Here is a 15,739-nt window from a genome sequence, read left to right on the forward strand (position 1 = left end):
GGTTTCCGTGAGCCGGTGAGCCGAGATCGCGCCACTGCACTCCAGCCTCAGTAACAGAGACGCCATCCCCCCCCAAAAAAAAAAAATTCTGTAATCTGTAAAGGTAATGGAAATTAATGCAGTGACACGCACTTTAGGGCTCTTAAGGTTCATCTCACTCGCTCTAGAGTGAGGGAGAGAGCACAGAGCAGGTGCTAGGTCCTAGGTACTCCCCCAGATATAGAAAAACCACAGTTGGGGAGACTTACAGAAGAGCTGGAGAGGAAGGGAGGCAGTAGGACGTGGAAAATCTGGGATTCAAGAACAGCTTCTTCTATTAATTAGCTGTGTGTCATTTCAGGCAAATCACAAAATCTCCAGGCGCCCAAATCCCCATTTGCGAAACAAGGTGACCTGCCTCAATTTTCCTCTATCCAGCGATAAAATTCTACTAAAAAATTTCCAACCCCAGAGCAAGCATCAGGACTGTGCCTAAAGGGATCCGGCTGCATCTCAGTAATATTCCACTCTTACAGGTTAAAAAAAAAAAAAAGAAAACAAGAACAGTTTCACCAGCGTCAATTGAGAAGAGCTGCTTCAACGGTCCCTGCTTTATGTGGGCAGATGGGGACAGGGAGTTGGCCCAGAAAACAGGACCCTCATTTGCTGGAGCCCCCAGGGCAGCTCCCCTACACTTTACACAACCTGCATCATTTACAGGAGCCAAAGGGGTTTTAGAAATCAACTTCATAAGAGTTGCTGTATCATTGTGTAGTTGCCATCCTTTTGTGTAGTTGCCATCTTAACCTATACAGTGTCATTAATCTCTCCCCTCGGAGTTGACTACCTAAAAACAAGCCATGATACAAGTTGTAAAGACCCGGGGATGAGGGAGCAGAGCGGGTGGGTCTCACCACCCCGTCCAGCTCCAAGCTTCGTGTGCCCCGGAGCTCTCCATTTTAGGTCATTGCTTCAGTTTCTTTTCTAAAAAATTAGGCTACTGCTAGGTCAGCCTGAGACCACTTCTAGTGGCCCCGAGAATTCTAGACTAGTAAGACCTGGTGACATACAAACGACGAAGATATTTTGCAAAAACGCCATAGCCCTTGATAGCTATACAAGAATCGTGTTCTGATTTTCAATTAATGGATGACATCGAGACTATATGGAGGAAATGACAAAGGACAGGATAGAGGTGGGAAAGGAAGACCTAGACTGAAAAGGGAAGTTGGGCAGCAGCTCCCCGAAACGAAGACCAGCCCCCAAGTGCGGTGACAGCGCAGAGTAGCGACCAAGAAGTTCCCAGCCCAGCTGCCACCCCGCCCCCATGCCATTCCCTAGGACTGGCGCAGGCGTTAGGGCGGGGCACGCGTGCGCAGTCACGCGCTGCGCCAACCGCCACAGCTCCGGGAAGGCGGCCAGGACCGGCTAGAGCCGGTTAGAACCGGTGGCTCCAGCCCACGAGCCAGCGCCTCACAAAGGGAGGGCGGCTCACGGCCCTCGCGTATCCCTGCGCGGCGCTCGCGAGCCGCCCCTCCCCCGGCCTTTGCCCCTCCCCCGGTCTTTGTCCCTTCCGCAGCCCTGCAGGCCGACGGGTCGCTCCCCGCCCCCGCTTTCTCTTCCGCGGCCGCAGCCCGAGGCTTCTGTAAAGCATTGGGGTCCTGCACTGGTCTCTCACCTGCACCCTTAGGCGCCACGCCATTTTAGGAACGCGGAAGCCGGGCGCCGGGAAGCCTCAGCCCGCCTGTAGGCAGGTCCTCTCTGCTGCCTCCCGGAGTCCCCGTTTCCCTGCGTCCTTGGGACGCAGCGACGAGCTGTACTGTTACGTTAGTCGTCCTTTTAGGTTGGCCATCCCAGGTGGTGGTATTTAGATAAAACCACTCAAACCGTGCAGTTTGGTCTTGGGGTTTGGAGGAAAGGTTTATTTTTTTTCCTACTCCGGTTCAGGAAGTCTGAAGCTCGGACCTAACCAGGCATAAGACAGAATCTGCAAAACAAAGACCCCGAGCAAAGCAGCCCCAGAGCAGTGTAAACACTCCAGGGTGTGTCCCTGACTGTCTGCCCAAGGTCCCTGTGTCTTCGGAGACAAAGCCGTTCGCTTAGTTGAGCAACTTGAAAAGGCCACTTGAACTTGCTTTCCATGGCGATTTGCCTTGTGAGCACTTTCAGGAGAGCCTGGAAGCTGAAAAACGGTAGAAAAATTTCCGTGCGGGCCGTGGGGGGCTGGCGGCACCTCGGGGCCGCAGATCAGAGTGGGCCACTGGCAGCCGGCGGATCCGGGGCTCAGGCGGGGAGCAGCTCTGTGGTGTGGGATTGAGGCGGTTTCCAAAAGTGGGTTTTCACGTTTCTAAGACTTCCCAAGAAGATAGCCTGTGCTGCTCGGATTTCTCGAATAAAAGAGCAAGCAAAACGTGTGGCTGTCTGGAGCAAGTCGCAGGACTGCAGGCAGTTAGGGGAGAAAGTCCGCCATTTTGCCACTTCTCAACCGTCCCTCCAAGGCTGGGGCTCAGTTGTGGAATGGAAAGTAAAGCCCTGAGCTATCACACCTTTACCTTCCTTCAGAGGGTAGTAAACTATTCCTCCTGTCCCTCAAGAGAACACAAAAAGCGCTTTAAGAGGTATTTTAAAAGTTCCGGGGATTTTGTGAAGTGTTTGATGACCCTTTTAAAATGTGATTTCCACGTTTGTTTTGCCTAAAGTTTTCAGCTCAAATCTTTCCACATGCTATTAATTTAAATATTTCTGAATGTGCAGTTTGCACTCAAGTTCCATAAGCTGTTATGAAAAAAATCTAGAAAAGTCTTGTAAAACTAAAACCTATTTTTAACCGAAGAACTATTTTTTGCCTCCCTCACAAAGGCGGCGGAAGGTGATCGAATTCCGGTGATGCGAGCTGTCCTCCGTCAATAAATAGGCCTCGCCCGTGCTTTGCGGCAGGCATTGAGGCAGCCAGCGAGGGGTTTCTGCTGAAGTGGCAGGCGCAGCTTGAGGAACCCGCAGATAAGTTTTCTCTCTTTGAAAGACAGAGATTAATACAACTGCTTAAGAAATGTAGTCAGTAGCTTACTAAGATTTTGCTTAGCATTAGGTTCTTAACGTAATTTGAATAAGTTAAGATTTTAAGAGAAAATATGAAGAGTTAAAAGTGTAGCGGGAGGAAGGAAAAGGAAAAAAGGTTTCTAAAACATGACGGAGGTTGAGATGAAGCTTCTTCAAGAAGTAAAAAATGTATTTAAAAGAAAATTGAGAGAAGGGACACCAGAGCCCTGAATTAATACCAGTAGAAGGGCAGTGCTTTTAGATTAAAATGAAGGTGATTTAAACAGAGCTTAAACGTTGTTTAAAAAGTTGTAGGTGATTAAAATGATTTGAAGGCGATCATTTAAAATGAGATTAAATCGAAGGTGATTAAAAGACCTTGAACTCCATGACGCAGGGAGAGTTGCGTCATTTAAAGCCCAGTTAATCTTAACGCGTTTGCTAAACGCAGACGAAAAATAGGAAAGATTAATTGGGAGTGGTAGGATGAAACAATCTGGAGAAGATTAAAAGTTTGAAGTGGAAAACGAAGACAGAAGTACAGGAAGGCGAAGAAAAGAATAGAGAAGATAGGGAAATTAGAAGATAAAAACATACCTTTAGAAGACAAAAGATAAATTTAAGCCTGAAAAGTAGGATGCAGAAGAAAAAAATTAGACAAGCTAGGAAACAAAAGCAACTAAGGGCAAAATGTACAAACTTAGAAGAAAACCGGAAGATAGAAACAAGATAGAAAATGAAAATATTGTCAAGAGTTTCAGATAGAAAACGAAAAACAAGCTAAGACAAGTATTGGAGAAGTATAGAAGATAGAAAAATACAAAGCCAAAAATTGGATAAAATAGCACTGAAAAAATGAGGAAATTATTGGTAATTTATTTTAAAAGCCTATCAATTTAAATTCTGGTGGTGCAGAAGTTAGAAGGTAAAGCTTGAGAAGATGAGGGTCTTTACGTTATGTAGACCAGAATCAATTTAGAAGAATATTTGAAGCTAGAAGGGGGAAGTCGGTTAAAAATCACATCAAAAAGCTGCTAAAAGGACTGGAGTAATTTAAAAAAACTAAGGCAGAAGGCTTTTGGAAGAGTTAGAAGAATTTGGAAGGCCTTAAATACAATAGCTTAGTTTGAAAAATTTGAAGGACTTTCGTAACGGAAATCAAGATCAAGAGTAATTACCAACTTAATATTTTTGCATTGGACTTTGAGCTAAAATGATATTTTAAATCCTGAGGACTAGCATTAATTGGCAGCTGACCCAGGTGCTACACAGAAGTGGATTCAGTGAATCTAGGAAGACAGCAGCAGACAGGATTCCAGGAACCAGTGTTTGGTGAAGCTAGGACTGAGGAGCAAGCAGCAGTTCGTGGTGAAGATAGGAAAAGAGTCCAGGAGCCAGTGCGATTTGGTGAAGGAAGCTAGGAAGAAGGAAGGAGCGCTAACGATTTGGTGGTGAAGCTAGGAAAAAGGATTCCAGGAAGGAGCGAGTGCGATTTGGTGATGAAGCTAGCAGGCGGCTTGGCTTGGCAACCACACGGAGGAGGCGAGCGGGCGTTGTGCGTAGATAGAGGATCCTAGACCAGCATGCCAGTGTGCCAAGGCCACAGGGAAAGCGAGTGGTTGGTAAAAATCCGTGAGGTCGGCAATATGTTGTTTTTCTGAAACTTGAGTATGGTAACCTTTTATTTACTTTTCTAATGTACCGGGGGAGTTTCGTACTGAGTTGTAAAGGGATTTATATGGGGATGTAGGCCGATTTCCGGGTGTTGTAGGTTTCTCTTTTTCAGGCTTATACTCATGACTCTTGTCTGAAGCTTTTGAGGGCAGACTGCCAAGTCCTGGAGGAATAGTAGATGGCAAGTTTGTGTTTGTTTTTTTTTTTAATATACCAATTTGAAAACCAAATGAATTTGATAGAGCCAAAATTGAGACAAAATCTCAGCAAATCTGTAAGCAGTTTGTATGTTTAGTTGGGGTAATGAAGTATTTCAGTTTTGTGAATAGATGACCTGTTTTTACTTCCTCATCCTGAATTAGTTTTCTAAATGTGGAGTTTGGTGTGTAACTGAGGGGGGGAATTTTAAGCATTTTTTTTGTGGGGTGGGGGCAAAATATGTTTTGAGTTCTTTTCCCCATAGGTCTGACTAGAATCCTAAAGGCAAATGACTCAAGGTGTTACAGAAAACAAGAAAATCCAATATCAGGATAATCAGAACACCACACAGGTTTACCGTTTATAGAAACTAGAGCAGTTCTCACGTTAAGGTCTGTGGAGGAGATGTCTATTGGAGAAATGGCTGGTAGTTACTCTTTTTTCCCCCCTCCCTCCTTAATAAGACTGTAAAAGTGCTTAACCCCTTAAACTTGTTACTTTTTACTTGAAGTATTTTGGGATGGTCTTAACAGGGAAGAGAGAGGGTGGGGGAGAAAATGTTTTTTTCTAAGATTTTCCGCAGATGCTATAGTACTATTGACAAACTGGGTTAGAGAAGGAGTGTACCGCTGTACTGTTGGCACGAACACCTTCAGGGACTGGAGCTGCTTTTATCCTTGGAAGAGTATTCCCAGTTGAAGCTGAAAAATACAGCACAGTGCAGCTTTGGTTCATATTCAGTCATCTCAGGAGAACTTCAGAAGAGCTTGAGTAGGCCAAATGTTGAAGTTAAGTTTTCAAATAATGTGACTTCTTAAAAGTTTTATTAAAGGGGAGGGGCAAATACTGGCAATTAGTTGGCAGTGGCCTGTTATGGTTGGGATTGGGGGGGTGGGTTTAGGTAATTGTTTAGTTTATGATTGCAGATAAACTCATGCCAGAGAACTTAAAGTCTTAGAATGGAAAAGGTAAAGAAATCTCAACTTCCAAGTTGGCAAGTAACTCCCAATCCTTTAGTTTGTTTCCCCCAATTTTTGAATTGGGAAGCTGGGGGAAGTTAAATAGGAGCCACTGGGTGTACCAGTGCATTAATTTGGGCAAGGAAAGTATCATAATTTGATACTGTATCTGTTTTCCCTCAAAGTATAGAGCCTTGGGGAAGGAAAGTATTGGAATGGGGGTTGGTCTGAAGCACTGGGCTGACATTAGCTACAATTATGGGAAATGCTAAAGTTGTTTGGATATGGTAGTGTGTGGTTCTCTTTTGGAATTTTTTTCAGGTGGTTTAATAATAACTTAAAACTACTATAGAAACTTCAGAGCAAAGGAAGTGGCTTAATGATCCTGAAGGGATTTCTTCTGATGGTAGCTTTTGTATTATCAAGTAAGATTCTATTTTCAGTTGTGTGTAAGCAAGTTTTTTTTAGCGTAGGAGAAATATTTTTCCGTTGTTCAGCTGCAAAACAAGATGTTAAGGTATGCTTCAAAAATTCTGTAAATTGTGATTTTAAATTTATCTGTTTGTAAATCGTAATTAAGAATTGTGATAGTTCAGCTTGAATGTCTCTTAGAGGGTGGGCTTTCGTTGATGAGGGAGGGGAAACTTTTTTTTTCTGTAGACTTTTTTCAGATAACATCTTCTGAGTCATAACCAGCCTGGCAGTATGATGGCCTAGATGCAGAGAGAACAGCTCCTTGGTGAATGATAAGTAAAGGCAGAAAAGATTATATGTCATACCTCCACTGGGGAATAAGCATAACTCTCAGATTCTTACTACTGATGAGAACATTATCTGCGTATGCCAAAAAAAAATTTAAGCAAATGAAAGCTACCAATTTAAAGTTACGGAAATCTACCATTTTAAAGCTAAGTGCTTGTCAAGCTATAACCACAAAAATAATGAATTGATGAGAAATACAATGAAGAGCCAATGTCCATCTCAAAATACTGCTTTTACAAAAGCAGAATAAAAGCGAAATGAAATGAAAATCTTACACTACATTAATCCTGGAATGAAAGAAGCCGAAATAAATGAGAGATGAGTTGGGATCAAGTGGATTGAGGAGGCTGTGCTGTGTGCCAATCTTTCGTTTGCCTCAGACAGGTATCTCTTCGTTATCAGAAGAGTTGCTTCATTTCATCTGGGAGCAGAAAACAGCAGGCAGCTGTTAACAGATAAGTTTAACTTGCATCTGCAGTATTGCATGTTAGGGATAAGTGCTTATTTTTAAGAGCTGTGGAGTTCTTAAATATCAACCATGGCACTTTTTCCTGACCCCTTCCCTAGGGGATTTCAGGATTGAGAAATGTTCCCATCGAGCCTCTTTAAAATTATATAGGACTTGTTCCTGTGGGCTTCCGTGATGGGATAGTACACTTCACTCAGAGGCATTTGCATCTTTAATTTCTTAAAAGCCTCTAACGTGATTAGTGCCTTATGCAAAATTACAGAAATTTGTTTAGCATTGAATCTCTGAAGACTATGAAAGGAATAGCATGATGTGCTGTTGGAATCAGATGTTATTCTTGCTAAAATTTACATGTTGTGTTGTGATGTAAATTGTGTAGAAAACCATTAAATCATTCAAAATAATAAACTATTATTGTTAGAGAATGTATACTTTTAGAAAGCTGTCTCCTTATTTAAATAAAATACTGTTTGTAGTTTAGTGTTGGGGCAATCTTGGGGGGGATTCTTCTCTAATCTTTCAGAAACTTTGTCTGCGAACACTCTTTAATGGACAAGATCAGGATTTGAGCGGAAGAACGAATATAACTTTCTTAAGGCAGGAAAGACAAATTTTATTCTTCATAAAGTGATGAGCATATAATAATTCCAGGCACATGGCAATAGAGGCCCTCTAAATAAGGAATAAATAACCTCTTAGACAGGTGGGAGATAATGATCAGAGTAAAAGGTAATTACACATTTTATTTCCAGAAAGTCAAGGGTCTATAAATTGACAGTGACTAGAGTTAATAAAGTACTTTTTCACATTTCCAAAGTTTGCATGTTAACTTTAAATGCTTACGATCTTAGAGTGGTAGGCAATGTTTTACACTATTGACCTTATGTAGGCATTGTGGGGGGACCTGTGGGTTTTTAAAGAATTTTCCTTTGCAGAGGCATTTCATCCTTCATGAAGCTGTTCAGGATTTTGAATTGCATATGAGTGCTTGGCTCTTCCTTCTGTTCTCCTAGTGAGTGTATGAGACCTTGCAGTGAGTTTATCAGCATACTCAAAATTTTTTTCCTGGAATTTGGAGGGATGGGAGGAGCGGGTGGGGCTTACTTGTTTTAGCTTTTTTTTTTACAGACTTCACAGAGAATGCAGTTGTCTTGACTTCAGGTCTGTCTGTTCTGTTGGCAAGTAATAATGCAGTACTGTTCTGATCCCGCTGCTATTAGAATGCATTGTGAAACGACTGGAGTATGATTAAAAGTTGTGTTCCCCAATGCTTGGAGTAGTGATTGTTGAAGGAAAAAATCCAGCTGAGTGATAAAGGCTGAGTGTTGAGGAAATTTCTGCAGTTTTAAGCAGTCGTGTTTGTGATTGAAGCTAAGTACATTTTGCCGTGCATTTTTAGGTAAAATGCTTTTTGTTCATTTCTGGTGGTGGGGGGTGGGGACTGAAGCCTTTAGTCTTTTCCAGATGCAACCTTAAAATCAGTGACAAGAAACAAATTCCAAACAAGCAACAGTCTTCAAGAAATTTAACTGGCAAGTGGAAATGTTTAACAGTTCAGTGATCTTTAGTGCATTGTTTTTGTGTGGGTTTCTCTCTCCCCTCCCTTGGTCTTAATTCTTACATGCAGGAACACTCAGAACAGCAAACATAACCTATGCGAAGGGCCAGAGAAGCCAGACCCAGTAAGAAAAAATAGTCTATTTACTTTAAATAAACCAAACATTCCATTTTAAATGTGGGGATTGGGAACCACTAGTTCTTTCAGATGGTATTCTTCAGACTATAGAAGGAGCTTCCAGTTGTGAATTCACCAGTGGACAAAATGAGGACAACAGGTGAACAAGCTTTTTCTGTATTTACATACAAAGTCAGATCAGTTTTGGGACAATAGTATTGAATAGAATTCAGCTTTATGCTGGAGTAATTGGCATGTGAGCAAGCTGTGTTGTCGTGGGGGTGGAGGGGTGAGGTGGGCGCTAAGCCTTTTTTTTAAGATTTTTCAGGTACCCCTCACTAAAGGCACCGAAGGCTTAAAGTAGGACAACCATGGAGCCTTCCTGTGGCAAGAGAGACAACAAAGCGCTATTATCCTAAGGTCAAGAAAAGTGGTGTCAGCCTCACCTGATTTTTATTAGTAATGAGGACTTGCCTCAACTCTTTCTGGAGTGAAGCATCCAAAGGAATGCTTGAAGTACCCCTGGGCTTCTCTTAACATTTAAGCAAGCTGTTTTTATAGCAGCTCTTAATAAAGCCCAAATCTCAAGTGGTGCTTGAAGGGGAGGGAAAGGGGGAAAGCGGGCAACCAGTTTTCCCTAGCTTTTCCAGAAGCCTGTTAAAAGCAAGGTCTCCCCACAAGCAACTTCTCTGCCACATCGCCACCTGTGCCTTTTGATCTAGCACAGACCCTTCACCCCTCACCTCGATGCAGCCGGTAGCTTGGATCCTTGTGGGCATGATCCATAATCGGTTTCAAGGTAACAATGGTGCCGAGGTCTTTGGTGGGTTGCACTTTATTAGAAAAGGCCATTAATTTGCCTGCAAATTGTTAACAGAAGGATATTAAAACCACAGCTAAGTAGCTCTATATAACACCTGTCCAGTGACTAAAACCAACTTAAACCTGTAAGTGGAGAAGTAACATCAAGAACTGTAATGCTGGGTGGGAACATGTAACTTGTAGACTGGAGAAGATAGGTATTTGAGTGGCTGAGAGGGCTGTTGGGTGGGAATGCAAAAATTCTCTGCTAAGACTCTTTCAGGTGAACATAACAGACTTGGCCAAGCTAGCATCTTAGCGGAACCTGATCTCCAATGCTCTTCAGTAGGGTCATGAAGGTTTTTCTTTTCCTGAGAAAACAACACGTTTTGTTTTCTCAGGTTTTGCTTTTTGGCCTTTTTCTAGCTTTAAAAAAAAAAAAGCAAAAGATGCTGGTGGTTGGCACTCCTGGTTTCCAGGACGGGGTTCAAATCCCTGCGGCATCTTTGCTTTGACTACTAATCTGTCTTCAGGACTCCGTATTTCTCCTTTTCTCTGCAGGTGCTAGTTCTTGGAGTTTTGGGGAGGTGGGAGGTAACAGCACAGTATCTTTGAACTATATATATCCTTGATGTATAATTTGTCAGAAGCTTGATTGTATATTCATATTTACACGAGAACTTAATGTAACTGCCTTGTCTTTTTCAGGTAATACCATGCAGCTGGTGTTTTGAGAAGCCCTACTGTTGAAAACAATTTTATGTAATAAAAATGGAGAAGCTCTAAATTATTGTGGTTCTTTGGTGTATAAACAAATCTAAGTAGATTGGGAAAAAAGATGGGTGTTCTGTGGGCTTGTTCCTGTTAAATCTGTGGTCTACAAATACACAGCTCCCTTAATTACAGCATCATCTTCAAGTAGGGTAGGGACTTGGGGGATTGGGGTGAAGGTAGTGGGTGAGTGGCCTACTAAAAAGCCCGGTAACCCGCACAGAAAATGGGAAACTTCTTTTAAGTCTCCTTTCCACTAGTAATTGTCTGTGAACTGGGCTGGGTGGAGAGAAATGGGGCTGGGTGTGTGTGTGTGTCATTGGAAAGATCTCTTAAGTTTTGTTTTTTTGAGATAGTCACTGTCACCCAGGCTGGAGTGTAGTGGCATGATCTGAGCAAACTGCAACCTCCACTTTTGGGGTCCAAGTGATTCTCCACCCTCGCTGTAGCTGGGACTACAGGTACACATCACCATGCTTGGCTAATTTTTGTATTTTCAGAGACGTGATTTTACCATGTTGGCCAGGCTGGTCTCAAGCTCCTGACCTCATGTGATCCTCCTGGGCCTCTGTTGAAAGTGCTGGGATTACAGGTGTGAGCCACCAAGCCCAGCAGATCCTTTTAGTTTTTAAGCCAATTAAGCTCTCTGGTTCCCCCTCAGAGCCCCAAGGTCCCGGGTCACTCAGGATCATATTTTTATCAGTTGTCACTGGTCCCCTTTTGTCCCTTTGAATTTGCTGGATTTGTAGCAGCATCTGGCTGCTGGAAGAAGGACTGGCCAGGATCTCAGGTGAAATACCTTCCCTGGCCCTCCTTACCCTTAAGATCTTCCTGAAAAGTCAGACCTTGGTACCTGGAGTGTGAGATGCATTCCAGTAAACCCAGACCTACCAGAGAGAGGGACCCACATCTCAAGAATCTTCCAGCCTGGTGAACCTGTGACTGGCCACACCCTTAGCCTAATGGAGGGGGCCTCAGAAGCCGAACTACCTTTTTTTTTTTTAATGGTATTACATTTTGCAGATGGGGAGGTAGACTCTGGGTCCTTTTGCCAATACAGCAGAGCTGGGGTTTGAATCCTAGTCAGTCAACACTTCAACCCCTATGTTGCTGTTTCTTCAATGTGTACAATGTTCTGATAGATAAAGCAATGGTAGGTCAGCAGCAGACCAACCCCCAACCTACCCAGCCTGTGTAGGCCTTGGCCACATGAGCATTCTCTTCCCTTGAAGTGATCTAATGGGGGACGGGGTATCTGTCTCTCTGGCTATGAAAGAAGCTGAGCTAGGTGCTCTCCTAAGTTGGTTAAGTGTCTTCTGAATTGATGCCCAGTCAGTATTGAATGGAGAAAGGTCTCTTTTTCCAAAGCAGAAGGTTCTGTGGAGGCACAAATACTTCACTGGAGAGCAAAGGAGTAAGAGTAGGAGCTGGGGGCCAGGCACAGTGGCTCACGCCTGTAATCCCAGGACTTTGGGAGGCCGAGGTGGGCAGATCACCTGAGGTCAGGAGTTCGAGACCAGGCTGACCAACATGGAGAAACCCCGCCTCTACTAAAAATACAAAATTAGCTAGGCGGTGGCATGCCTGTAGTCTAGCTGCTCGAGGAGGGGCTGAGGCAGGAGAATCGTTTGGACCGGGGAGAGGAGATGGCAGTGAGCCGAGATTGCACCATGCACTCCAGCCTGGAGGTAACTCCAGCCTGGAAGGGCAGCAAGAGCTGAGAAACTCTTGGCGGGCGCAGTGAGGCTCAAGCCTGTAATCAACTTTGGGGAGGCTGAGACAGGCGGATCACGAGGTCAGGAGATCCAGAGACCATCCCTAGCTAACTTTGGTGGAGGCCTGGTCCTGCCGTCCCAAGGCTTGGGGCGGGGATGGGCTTGCTGCAGTCCCAGCTACTCGGGAGGCTGAGGCAGGAGAATGGCAGTGAACCCAGGGAGGCGGAGGTTGCAGTGAGCTGGATCGGCCACTGCACTCCAGCCTGAGACTCCGTCTCAAAAAAAAAAAAAAAAAAAAAAAAGGAGCAAACTCTTGTCTCAAAAAAAAAAAAAAAAAAAAAAAAAAAGAAGCCGGGCGCAGTGGCCCAAGCCTGTAATCCCAGCACTTTGGGAGGCCGAGGCGGGCGGATCACGAGGTCAGGAGACTAAAACCATCCTGGCTAACACGGTGAAACCTTGTTTCTACTAAAAAAAAAAAAAAAAAAAAAATTAGCCGGGGCGTGATGGCGGGCGCCTGTAGTCCAGCTACTCAGGAGGGGCTGAGGCAGGAGAATGGCGTGAACCCGGGAGGCGGAGCTTGCAGTGAGAGCTGAGATCGGGCCACTGCACTTCCAGCCTGGAGCGACAGAGCAAGACTCCCTCTCAAAAAAAAAGAAAAGAGTAGGAGCTGGGCATTAGCCAGGGGCTACGTGGTTCCTGGTGTTGAGGAAGTTCTCCAGGATTGAAAATGTAAAGATCAGACACTGATCACAGCAACAGGAGGAGGCAGAAAAGTAGGCCGGAAGTCATTTCCACCCTCTGAGCACAAAATGGAGAGCATAAATTCCCCAAAAGGTCCTGTCCAAGTCAAGGGGACTGCTCTTTTTGTTTTTTGAAACAGAGTCCCCTCTGTCGCCAGGCTGGAGTGCAGTGGTGTGATTTCCGCTCATGGCAACCTCCGCCTCCTGAGTTCAAGCGATTCTTCTGCCTCAGCCTTCCGAGTAGCTGGGACTACAGGCATGCCACCACGCCCAGCTAATTTTTGTATATTTAGTAGACGCGGGGTTTCACCATGTTGGCCAGGATGGTCTCGATCTCTTGACTTCGTGATCCCCCCAACTCCGCCTCCCAAAGTGCTGGGATTACAGGCATGAGCCACAGCACCTGGCCAGCTGCACTTAATAATATGAACAAGCTCCAGGCATTCCCCATATGTACTCCTCCTGCTGTACATAGGGACTTCAGTTTTGGATTTCTTTTTTTCTTTTTTTTTCTTTTTCTTTTTTTTTTTTTTTTTTTTTTTTTGAGACGGAGTCTTGCTGTGTCACCAGCCTGGATTGCAGTGGCACGATCTCGGCTCACTGCAACCTCCACCTCGGGTTCAAGCGATTCTCCTGCCTCAGACTCCTGAGTAGTTGGGACTACAGGCACGCACCACCATGCCCAGCTAAGTTTTGTTTGTTTTGTATATTTTTAGTAGAGACGGGTTACACTATGTTAGCCAGGATGGTCTCGATCTGTTGACCTTGTGATCTGCCTTCCTCAGTCTCCCAAAGTGCTGGGATTACAGGTGTGCGCAACCACGCCCAGCCAGTTTTGAATTTTATTTTTATTATTTTTATTTTTTAGAGAGAGTCTTCTTCTGTCGCCCATGCTGGAGTGCAGTGGGGGCGATCTCGGCTCACTGCAACCTCCACCTCCTGGTTCAAGTGGATTCTCCTGCTTCAGCCTTCTGAGTAGCTGGGACTACAGGCACACGCCACAACACCCAGCTAATTTTTGTGTTTTTAGTAGAGACAGAGTTTCACCATGTTGGCCAGGCCAGTCTGGAACTCCCAACCTCAAGTGATCTGCCCGCCTTGCCCTCCCAAAGTGCTAAGATTACAGATGTGAGCCACCGAGCCTGGCCCACAGTTTTGGACTTCATCATCCTGATAATCCTGAGTTCAAGGGGCAGCTCCACCATTCCCCAAGCCCTCCAAAACCTTCCCTCTCAAGCCCCTCAGACCCAGGATCAAGGGCTGGTTGGTATGGACCTGTGTGAGAGGTTTTTTTGTTGTTTTGTTTTTGTTTTTGTTTTTGAGACAGGGTCTCACTTAGTAGCTCAGGTTGGAATGCAGTGGCACAATCTCAGCTCAGCTCACTGCAACCTCTGCCTCTCAGGCTCAAGGGATCCTCCCATCTTAGCCCCTGGATTATAGGAACACCTGGCTAATTTTTTATTTTTTATTTTTTGAGAAGCAGTCTTGCTCTGTTGCCCAGGCTGGAGTGCAATGGTGCGATCTCGGCTCACTGCCACCTCCACCTCCTGGGTTCAAGTGATTCTTCTGCCTCAGCCTCTGGAGTAGCTGAGGCTACAGGTGTGCACCACCACACCTGGCTAATTTTTTTGTATTTTTAGTAGAGATGGGGTTTCACCATATTGGCCAGGTTGGTCTCAAACTCCTGACCTCGTGATCCGCCGTTTTTTCTTTTTTTTCTTTTTTTTTCGAGATGAGTTTCGCTCATGTTCCCCGGGCTGGAGTGCAATGGTGCGATCTCCGCTCACTGCAACCTCTGCCTCCCGAGTTCAAGCAATTCTCCTGCCTCAGCCTCCTGAGCAGCTGGGATTACAGGCATGCACCACCATACCTGGCTAATTTTGTATTTTTAGTAGAGACGGGCTTTCTCCATATTGGTGAGGCTGGTCTGGAACTCCCGACCTCAGGTGATCTGCCCACCTCAACCTCCCAAAGTGCTGGGATTATAGGCATGGGCCACCACGCACAGCCTAATTTTTGTATTTGTATTTTATTTTATTTTTATTTATTTATTTTTGAGACGGAGTCTCGCTCTGTTGCCCAGGCTAGAGTGCAATGGCGGGATCTCAGCTCACTGCAACCTCTACCTCCCGGGTTCAAGCGATTCTCCTGCCTCAGCCTCTTGAGTAGCTGGAATTACAGGCACCCACGACAGTGCCCAGCTAATTTTTGTATTTTTAGTAGAGATGGGGGTTTCTGCCATGTTGGCCAGGCTGGTTTCAAACTCCTGACCACAGGTGATCCGCCTGCCTCGGCTTTCCAAAGTGCTGGGATTACAAACTTGAGCCACTGCACCTGGCCCAGGCAGAGTACTTCTGACTTCAGGAAATGGATGAAATTACCAGAGCACTTAGGGGAAGGAGACAGTGTGGGGAAGAGATCTGGGAGGGTTCTCGTGGGTTGTTGATTTGGAAGACCACAATCCTGGCTCTGACAAAGCAGTGTTCTTTACGCCTTTGTTTTCCTATCTTTAACTGGGGATAGTGCTGTCTGCTTACTGTGACAAGCAAGAGTAGCCACAGTAAACCCACCTGGAAGCAAATAGAAATGACTTGGGTCTTGCTGTCATCTAGTGAACAAATCAGGCATTGCATGAGTTATCTTTGGAATACATTGTAATACGCTTGTTCAACAAGCTTTTTTGTTTGTTTGTTTGTTTGTTTGAGACAGAGTCTCACTCAGTCACCCAGGCTGGAGTGCAGTGGCGCCATCTTCACTCACTGCAACCTCCGCCTCCTGGGTTCAAGCAATTCTCCTGCCTCAGCCTCCCGAGTAGCTGGGATTACAAGCGCCCACCACCACTCTCGGCTAATTTTTGTATTTTTAGCAGAGATGGGGTTTCGCCATGTTGGCCAGGCTGATCTCGAACTCCTGACCTCAGGTGATCCACCCGCCTCAGCCTACCAAAGTGCTGGGAT

General features: G+C 45.0%; 1 long non-coding RNA gene across 1 annotated transcript; it reads left to right on the forward strand.

Annotated features, from left to right (window-relative positions):
- LOC108581881 lies at positions 1 to 7,509 on the forward strand. Its single transcript, XR_001894710.3, has 2 exons — positions 1 to 2,597; positions 2,839 to 7,509. It is a non-coding gene; the product is annotated as an uncharacterized LOC108581881 (long non-coding RNA).
- Positions 7,510 to 15,739: the final 8,230 nt, after the last annotated feature.

The sequence above is a fragment of the Papio anubis genome, chromosome 12 (assembly GCF_008728515.1).
Source record: "Papio anubis isolate 15944 chromosome 12, Panubis1.0, whole genome shotgun sequence".
NCBI classification, from domain to species: domain Eukaryota; kingdom Metazoa; phylum Chordata; class Mammalia; order Primates; family Cercopithecidae; genus Papio; species Papio anubis.